Here is a 10046-nt window from a genome sequence, read left to right on the forward strand (position 1 = left end):
ATGCCTGCTGAAGGGCACCTGTACCAGGTAGAGCACATAATTTTGTTTTATACAAATGGCCCAGCGGGTAAATGCTTTGTCAGATCAATCCTTTACCTAATTGCAGTTTATAAGTTACAATCATAGTGTAGCGCCGTGAGCTGTGGACTGTTAACGGAGAGCTGTATGCAAACTGGAAGGTATAGATTTCAGCGTCATGTTTTCCCGGGTCATTTGTTGTCCTGATGTTGCTGGGGTGAGGGTTCATTTGGATGGAAATAAATTCTTCTTGGTAAGGCCAACCCCACTGCTGTGTTGCGTTTTAGATCCTGAGTTTGTGTTTCTCCAGACCATTCTCTCTTGGAAAACACTGTCTACCAGTATGGGTGGTGTGAGGCTCCTGCAACTTGTGGTCCTCTATGTCTTGGTAGCATTTCTTGTGCACTGATTTCTACATGTGTGATTCATTGTCTCTGTGTTGTGTATGTGGGATGTGGAATGCTCCGACAGCCTACATTGGTATGAATGGTGCTGTGGGGTGAATGAAATGCATGTGAGAGAGGGACTGTGGAGGGGTGGGGGCACTTTTGGACGGGATGGTGGGAGAGTCAGTACAGAGGGAGGTCATTTGGGGCACCAGCAGGGATCATTGCACACCTGTGCTAAAGCTGGCCCTGGACATGGTCCTGTCCTTAATAGGGTACAAAGACACTCACTGTGACCCACTGATGAAGATACCTCAGTGGTTTCCCTGACTCTTGATAGAGTGGAGGAACCCCTCATTTCGCAAAATGGAATAAACAATGTTTTGGGGCATTGTTCCTGCTCCACCACAACTCCAAATAAGACCCTTTTTTGTTTTGACAGAGAAATAAGTGTTCTTCCTCCACAGCCTCTCTCAGTTTTGGATTGTAATAACTTTTGTGTGTTGGATTCCAATTGACTTTGCATCCCACTCATGACACTATCATAAACACAAAACGGCCCAATCGGTATGGCTTGTGGGTGAATATTTGTGGATATTTATGCATTAGGACTGTAAATGGGACAAGTAAGTGGTGCCTCTGTTGGTGTGATGGCCTAGTGAATGAATGCCATTTCAAGCTCAGTAGTCAGTAGTCCTCGATTACCCAGTCTTTGCTTGGTAACAGAAGTGATTTAATTATTTGTGTATGTGTTTGTCCATATATTAGCTGAACTATCAGGGCAAAGGGCATGAAGAAAAACTATTCACAGGAAGTTAGAATGAGCCAGCTGCATGGCATCCATCAGTCATTTCTAGTTACTTAAAAGGATCTTAGTCAAAGGTTACTGTGATTACTTTTGTTTTCATGACTTTCCTGAAGGAAAGATACTTTAGTTCTGGGTGAGATTCTGGACTCCAGGCATTCCTAAGTTGGTGGATCTGAAGTTGTATGGATGTAAAAACATTTGTGTCTGAAATAAGAATAAGACTGTTCTGTCCTGGGAGGGTTATAGTGAGATGTTTCTGGAGGTGACCGTGTCCATTGCATTAGTTTGCCTTCTGCACAAGACAGAGAATGTAATATGTGATACTTGATTCCACTAGGAGTGTGTGAAATTCACGTAATTTGCTTTCACATCAATACGGTAAATGATGACAAAATTTTGCACAATTATTCTTAATTACACAAAATGCAAACGCATCATTTTGCACTATATTTTAACGTGAAATACACCCTGGCATTCGTTTTTGGCAAGAGGACACATTTAAACAAAAGCACCACAAACAACAGCCACTCGCATTCTATTATTCCTGTATGTTCATGGTAAATTTTTACTGCAAATTGTGTGTTTTCTGAATCTTTTTACTGCAAATGATACATAATTATGTATAGTGGCGTAATAACATCATTTCAGGAATTTCGTGCAACTGTAACATGAAATTCACGAAATTACAAAAACTATGCCAACATAATTTAAATTCACCAGGCCTAGATTTTCAAGGGCACAAGTGAGATTGTCTCAGGGTTGGCTTTGATGGCAACATCATTGTGGATTTATGCACAATGCCCACTTGGTTCTGGAACATTTACTTCGAGGATCCCGGGCACCTTCACTAAGGCATCTATTGAGCAGCCCATCAGGAATAAAAATAACACTACCGGGGGGGGGGGGGGATTGAGGGGGTACTTCCCACACTCATCGCTGCATACTTCACAAAACATATTGAAACCCAAAATGAGTGACTTTAAACTATGACATTAATCTAAGGATTTGTAGGAAATCATGAAAATTACAGAGTGGATATTTTCATCTATGAGATAGTCCTGTGATAACCTACCTACCACAGAGAGACTGCATAGACTTTCGGGACCCTGTCTTTTCTTATTTATAATAACCTACATTGTTATACCTCTGTTGTAAAAAAGTGTCAAGGACACTGCCTTAAATTCCTTGGGATCTATCTAGGCATCATCATGTTTCCTTTGCTGTCTGAAGTCACCCAGGGGCAGGTGGCACCCTGAAAACCATTCAATGACCCACAGGTCTAAACTGTATAATTATGTTCTTCTTTTTTATCTAGTGCTCTTCTGATTCATGCATGTGAGTGAGTGAGTGAGTGAGTGAGTGAGTGAGTGAGTGAGTGAGTGAGAGTGATTCAGGGAGTGAGTGGGTCAGTGAGTGATTTATTTTTTTGTATTGTTTGCTCTGCCAATTAGAGATTTGATTCTTGGACAGTTTAAGCTGTAACTTTGCTCTCTATTAAAGATGCTGGCTTGAAAGCACTAGGGCTAATGATCTCCACGGAATTATGATTTTCTCACGTTGTCCACATTTCTTTATCTAACACACTCATGCCTGTTGGAAGTTAATACAGATTTCATGCTACTTCAGAGATTGACTGACATGCCTGTAGGCACTGCCAGCAGAATGCCAATTTTGTGCCAAACATACTCACATTTTACCTAAAATTGTGCCTGCTTGTTTCATAGTTAAATGTGTACAAACTTGGCACAAACTGGCATGTAACATCGTCAGAAAAAGTATAGATGGGGAGGGGGGTCTAGCACAGAAAACAACTATTTAAATAGATATGTGATGGCCACGAAACACAAGTGAGGAAGGGTTACAATTTGTCACCAATATAGACTTGCCTCTTTTATACTTTGATAAGCTGGGCGTCTATTACAAATCTGTTCCATGGTTTCAAACATTCACAATTAATCTCCACTGCTTCCTTCAGCTTCCTTCCTAGCACTAGGCCTCCAGTGGACTTCCCCATCTGCAAATGTTGGAGATGGTGCCTAGTGACTAAGAGGTCAAATGCAAGTTAAGATTGTTTGCAGCACACATGATGTAGTGCACCACATCATCTGTTTATAAGCAGGTCCCCAACGTGCAACGCACCTACGTCAGCAGCCTCATTAAGAGAGAAAGTTGGCTTCCTAAAGAGCCGTGCCTGGGAAGGGAGTAGAGGTGGGAGGGGAGGAAATGGAGTGGGAGGGGAAGGGCGTGAGAAGGCAGGAGACCAAAAGTAAAATAACCCTGTTTAAAATGAATGCTCACCAATGCTGCCAACTCCAAGGATTCGCTGCTAGGAGGGATGCAACAACTCCCTATCATTGAATGGCTCTGATAAAGCTAACATAAACATTCGTAATCAATAGGTTAGTATAGGGCTTAATTTCTCAACATTCTGCAACAAAATTATACGTCTTCTGAAATAGGTAGCCCTTGTAGGGGCAGGAGCATAAAAGAAGCTTGTGTTTGACGCAGATAAGACACCATGAGCCCAGGCACATCAACATATCCTTACAACTGTGTCATGTGATTACCATGGTGGGATTGGGGTGACCACCTCCCCTCAGGCCATTATGGACACAGTTTCCAGGCATGGATGTTTGTGTGATAGCCAAATGCATTCTGGTTGTTGTAGTCTTGTTTTGGCTCCACTGAAGTAATTAGTCTAAAACGTCTGAAATAATGATTAGGGAGTGAAAACGGAGTGAAGACGTCATCTATTACTGACCTGGAGAAAGATGATCCCACAGTATTGATGGATGTATAGCTATATGCTTGGTATATAATTACATTTGTACAAACTGGGCACTGAGGTAACTCTGAGATGGCAAATGCGCTAGTCACATAAGACGTCTTGCCCTTCTACCTCCTCTGCATGGTTCACGCTGCCTTTAAATAAGAGATCTCTGCTGTTTCAGTTGACAAAATGCTCTGCTTAACAACATTGCACTACCCATGAGGAGTGGAAACCACCATGCCTCCCAGATCTAGTTTATCATACCATAAGAACATGAAGAAGGTTTGGAATTTCGTCATGGTTGATCCTTATCAGCACGAGGTGGCTTCTTGTCTTCTCTCAGTTTTAAATAATCTATGTAAACATACCTTCCTTCACTAAGATGTGACCTATAAGTAATAATGCACTATTACTGGACTATATACTCATTACACAATAACATCTAAACAGTAAAAGGCACAATCTTTCTATCTGTCTGCCCACCTGCCCATTCATCCATCCACCCACCAAACCTATCTATCTATCTCTATCCATTTTCTACCTATTTGACAATTCTATAGCTGTTTATGGAATGTAATGTGAACGTGTATGTTTCTATAACACAATAATCTAAAATATTTTTCTACATAGTCCTATAACTAGTGTCTAAGTGTCTACAGACCTTTTTTATTTATTTAACAATCCTTATTAGAAACTTAGTTGAAACCAAATCCTGCATTATGATGAAAGAGTGGCAAAAAGTTCAGTGACAAGCAGAGAAGCTGTATGGGTACTGATGGAACACAAGCGTCACTAGGTTATTAATGGAGGTGACTGGGTTTCTTTATATGGTGTCTGGCAGAATCTGTAGTTTTAACTTCATTGTTAAATATAAAGATGTTCTTTGGTTCTCTCCGGTGTATCTTGATGAAATGTGAATGGCTGTCTGTTGGGCTGGTGATTGGAGCCAGCTCTGTGAGGTGTGTCCAATAGGAACAGATGGACTAACACAGAGAATATGTTGTTAATCAGATGTTCCAGGCAGAGCATGGGAATCCTATTAAAGAACGCATAGTTAATCTGAGCTTCTCCATCATCGCAAAAGATTAACTATCCAGTATGAAGGCTAAATTCATTTTCCAATTTTCCAACAAGGTTTTCATGGATATTGATGATATTGAATGTGACAGTTCCCACAATGCTACAGTTATCGCACTCCATATTAAAATATAATGGTATCAAGATGGAACAGGAAATGTATTCCATCCATCTGGTCACATGTCTATCTGTGTATCTATTTAACAATGTATTTAACTATTGGTATACCACATTTGCTTGTCTGTCAGTCTGCCGGACCTTTCTATCTGTCAGTTGTCTCTTTTCTTTCTAGCTGTCTGCTTTCCATGAGCATAGTAGCCCAAATTTATGCAGCTCTAAATTCAGATCTCTTAATGTCACATTCCAGTGCCACCACTCCTTCAATTGCAAAATCTTTTTTTCTAGTAGTTGACAGCAAAATTTTCATTGATTTACATTTTTTTAAACAAATTGGACACATGCCTTATTTTCATGCAAGGAAATCAAACCTATTGATTTTTTAAGGAAGTCACATATCTTGTTCCTGGCTCCTTAGACTTGTCTTTTGTTCCAGAATTCCTTTGTTTACTATTCGTCTCTGGGAAAGTGTTTCACTTGTTAACTCTGCAGTGGAGGCAGCCGAGAGGGTGCAACGTGCTACCACTCTCAGCTATCCGGCTGATAGAAAAAAACATCAAGCACTAAAAGCAAACCAAAAATGGCTTCCTAAGTAGACTCATTGACCCATATTAATTCCCAACACAGGTCAGTTTGGATTCTTTACGTTCATCCAGTATGGCAGTTGATTGTTAAGGTTGGTCTTAGAAGCGACTTCATGTTAAATGTTCATGCGATTCATTAGTGCATTAATATTGTTCATAAAATGACCTTGTCATCCCTCATAATAAAAAACCTAACCTCATTGACTGATGTTTTGTATTCATTTTGTGAGCAAAACTCACTTTTAACTCTAGTTCTCTGTGAAACAAATGAGAAGTCACATGAGCTGCACAAACCAGCAAGTAACAACTTTGTCTCAGTTGTCTTTTTCAGTGAAACAATAGTATTTCAACTTTTATGGTCTCATCAACTGTTTCACTTTTTTAGGTCTGGCTTGATAGCAGTGCTGTGTGTTTAGCACCGTTGTTACCAATTCTTTAAAATACAGAGAACCAGTGCTTTAAATGGGCCGGTACTCTCCGGTACTGAGTACCGGCACTTTTTTATTTTGAGAGGGAGAGTACCGGCATATTTCAAGAAAAACGTAATACTTTTAATTGGAGAGTACCGGCACTTCTTAGAAACAAGCAGGTACTCTATTACAGAGTACCTGCACTTCTATTTTTCCATTTAAAGCACTGCAGAGAACTGACTGTGACTGTTCCCAGTGGAGCATACCCCGCCAACCTCATGCTATTGGGTGTTTGCTGTTTCAGTCTGCCTCTTATAGCGTGCCTTGAAAGGCATAAGGGTCAATTTTACATATAAGGAATTATATGAGTCAAGGTAATTCAAATTATTTTTCTCATAGATGATTTTTATACAAAATGCAATCTTTTTTTACTGCAGTAACCTGTTTTCAGTGTTCTATCGGGATTTAAAAGCAAACCAGGCCTACTTGCTTTGCAATTCTTATTTTAAGCACGTCTGCTACTTGAAAAAATTACCTTTGCCATATGAAAAGCTCTTCCTACTGGAGAAGGAATTTAATAAAAAACAAACTATTTTTTAAACTCCATATCTATTTAACTTGGACTATTACTCAAAAGTACAATACCGGCAGAGAAAGGTGCTAGTATAACGTTGAGCATCTTCATAATTTTTTAAGAAAAGCATATGTGGGTGAAATGTGTTAACCATGCTCCTTCGCCAGTGACAGCATGTTTTCTCCACTGAGGGGGGCTGGAGGCGCCCCGCCTGAAGCAGGTATAGTCGACCGCTGTCATCACTAGGGCGCTGACACATGCACACAATTCGGCTTCAGAAAATAATTTCAGGAGCGCTGCCCAGGCTCCCGGAATCCTCTCCGCCAATCACAGGCTGCCTGAGCTGTGACGTGAACACGGGCGTGCCTTCGGCATGACGTCAGAGGCCGCGCCCACGCCTGTCGCCACGTGGGGATCCCAGGCGTACAAGCGGCTCCTTCTTCGTCTCTTGGAAGCTGCTGCCGAGCTGGAAGCCGGGGTGGGGAGCGCAAGGGCAGGCCACAGAGCATCCCTCTGTCTGCCTTTCCGCTTCAGCCTGCGGCCGGCGCATAGGGACACACCGCTACTGCCTGCAGCCTGCACACTACTCTTAAATCACTTTTTATGGCAGAGAGAAAGTGGACGACTTGTGTCGCGTTACCTGTATGGTAGAGAGCCTATATAGTGCGCGGGATTTACGTTTTCTGATGTATTTCTATGTACACTACATGGAAATAACAGTTAATTGCTAGTGCTAAGACTACAAAAATGACTAACTTTGTACTATACCACAATGTATTTCCTTCATACACTTGATTTACATATGTTAATGAATTTTAATGGTAGCATTAGGCACATTTCCATCAGTTTGCCTCTGGGCTCTTCAACTCTGCCAGGTATTCTGAGGCTTTGCTTGTACCTCTAGTCTAGACCTTGCCTCAGACGCTGGCAGACAGAGGGCATGCGCGACAGTTTAGTTGGGCAAAGACTTTCTTTTATTAACACCTTGCGCCTAAGTCTCCTGTACCGCTGTGTATGCACCTTAGTCATTTCCTTCCGACTTCTGGGCGCTCCCCTCCCCACCAGGGTTGGCAGAACGTCTCTAACTGTTTCCGCCTCATTAATTTCAGAGCAGCATCTCGGTTACGTCCCAAGCAGGGAGGTACCAGTGAAACAGTTCATTCTTAAACTTCTTACCCTTCCAAAAATGCCTCACCATTGGCTTGCAGAGGAGCGTCTACTATGTATTTTGTTTGAACGCAACCAACAGAAAGGATGTCCTACAGACAGCAGTAATAAGAGTTCAGCCTCAGGCACGTATAATGTCTAGGCAGATCAAAGGCTGGAGCGTTAACGTCTCCCTACCCCTCCCTTTCTAGAGGAGTACAACTCTCTTGTCATGCTTTGGGAGTGTCCATGCAGCATACTGGCAACCCTGCCTTTAACTTTATACCAGGTGTCAGTAAAAGAGCTACGGGAGTCTCGAATGTAGCTGCTGTCAACGAGGTGCTTGTTGGATAAGTTTGGTCACCCGAGGAGCTAGATGCCTCCGACAAAATTAACATCACGTTCAAAGAAGTACTGTTTGACTTTCAAACCTACATCCTCAAAAAGAGTCATACTGTTGAAAGAATAGTGCTAGTGCAATGCCCATAGGATGTCATTACACTTACTACAAAAAGTGTATATATATATATATATATATATATATATATATATATATATATATATATATATATGTATATACATAAGTATATATATATAGCGTAATTTCATAACTGTGTCAATGACTATTACATTAATATAAAAGTAATTGTTTCATTAGTAGAAATACGCAAACACAATTTTTAAAATAGTGACGTGACTGGAAATACTCCACGATGTGACAACTTGAGTAAAATTACAAGGTTCAGGAAAATAATAGTAAAAAAGCAATTAAGGCACATCTGTATGTAAAACACGTAAATCTTTAACTTCTTAGAAAAAGAAGGAGCGTGTGGTAAATGTACATACCTTGTTGAGCCTTAGATGCCAGCTGGTCGCCGACTGTTTCAGCCAGTTATGTGAAACGTCTTGCCGCCTGGTTGTGAAAGGTTTCCAAAGACTGAGGTATAATAAATCAGAGCAGCTTGCGCGAGAGAGACAGTAAGCACGACAAAAATATAAAATTTAAAATAACGCAAAAAAAAAAAAAAAAATACTGAACACACTTTCTCCCTCGTGCGTTAAAAATGCTGGACTTTTATCTACCTATCTTAAAGGATCCAGCATGAGCCAGGCAATTTAAATAAATAAAATAGTTTTTCCTCGCTATCTAACGTGCATATTCATGCTGAGTGTCCAGTGCCGGTGCAGGAGCGCTGCTCCATTAGTGGTACAGAGGGAAAGTCGCCCGGTGATGCTTTAACCGCCAGTTTCAGTCTTGAGTAGGGGAAGTCTTCTTAAAATCAGCCAGCTGGTAATTTTTTCCAGACGTCTTCCCCCCTTGGACTTTTTTTCTCTTTCCCCTCCTGCTCTCCTGCCTTTTCTGCCTTCTTTGACTGAAGGGGGTCTCTTAAACAAGCGGGACTTTTGCTGGTGGTTGTTTTAATAAGGGAGGAGGACAGGGGGTGAGGAGGAGGGAACACTTTCCAGAAGAAAAAAAAAATCCCTGCCCCTTAAGAGTCATACTAGAGCCTGGTCGGGATCACTTGAAAACTCCAGTGAATTAAATTAGCGTAATTGCAAACATTTGTGGAGCACTGTGGGGCCCATATGTTGCCACCACCTGACGTCCTCGTCACGAACAGCACTGACGGCAAAATGTCACATCTCTGACAGTAAAAGAAATGCGCAAGATTACTGTTCCACTCTCCTGGGTAGAGAGAGGAAACCTTTAATGTACTTTGCCTTGCACTGTGACCAGACTCATACCAATGTCGACCTGTGCATTTTTTTTTATTATTTCTTCCAGGTGTATTTAAAATCAGAAGAGGGAAGTGCCCAGACATCTTAAAGTATCATGCAATATATCAGCATCTGTAAACTTTGAAGAGAACATAATGGTTTCTCGTGGGTCTGGTTCATTATTTGAAAATAAGTGACATTTAAAGCCTATTTAACTCCTCGGAGCAGTCCATTCTCTATGCAGACGGTCCTCCACAGACAAGAGTTGCGCCGCTCGCCCCAGCCCTAAACTCCAAGTGACTGATAGGAAACGCAATGCTAATCCGCTATGCTCCGGTCCCATTTCGCTTCTTTCTCTTGCCAGGACTGTCTGGATGAAGGTTCTCAGAAACCCGTCCAAATTTCTGTACAGCTGTACCAGAAAGGACCACATGGTG

The 10046-nt window shown here is 41.5% G+C and overlaps 1 protein-coding gene across 1 annotated transcript in view; it reads right to left on the bottom strand.

The window, feature by feature from the left end:
- HAS2 (hyaluronan synthase 2) overlaps nt 1-9283 on the bottom strand; it is a 60652-nt gene extending 51369 nt beyond the window's left edge. Inside the window, exon 1 of the mRNA XM_069220685.1 lies at nt 8737-9283. The gene's annotated coding sequence lies outside the window, so the exon portion shown is untranslated. The remainder of the gene's footprint in view (nt 1-8736) is intronic.
- Between the last annotated feature and the right edge of the window lie 763 nt (nt 9284-10046).

Source organism: Pleurodeles waltl, chromosome 2_2, assembly GCF_031143425.1.
Source record: "Pleurodeles waltl isolate 20211129_DDA chromosome 2_2, aPleWal1.hap1.20221129, whole genome shotgun sequence".
NCBI lineage: Eukaryota > Metazoa > Chordata > Amphibia > Caudata > Salamandridae > Pleurodeles > Pleurodeles waltl.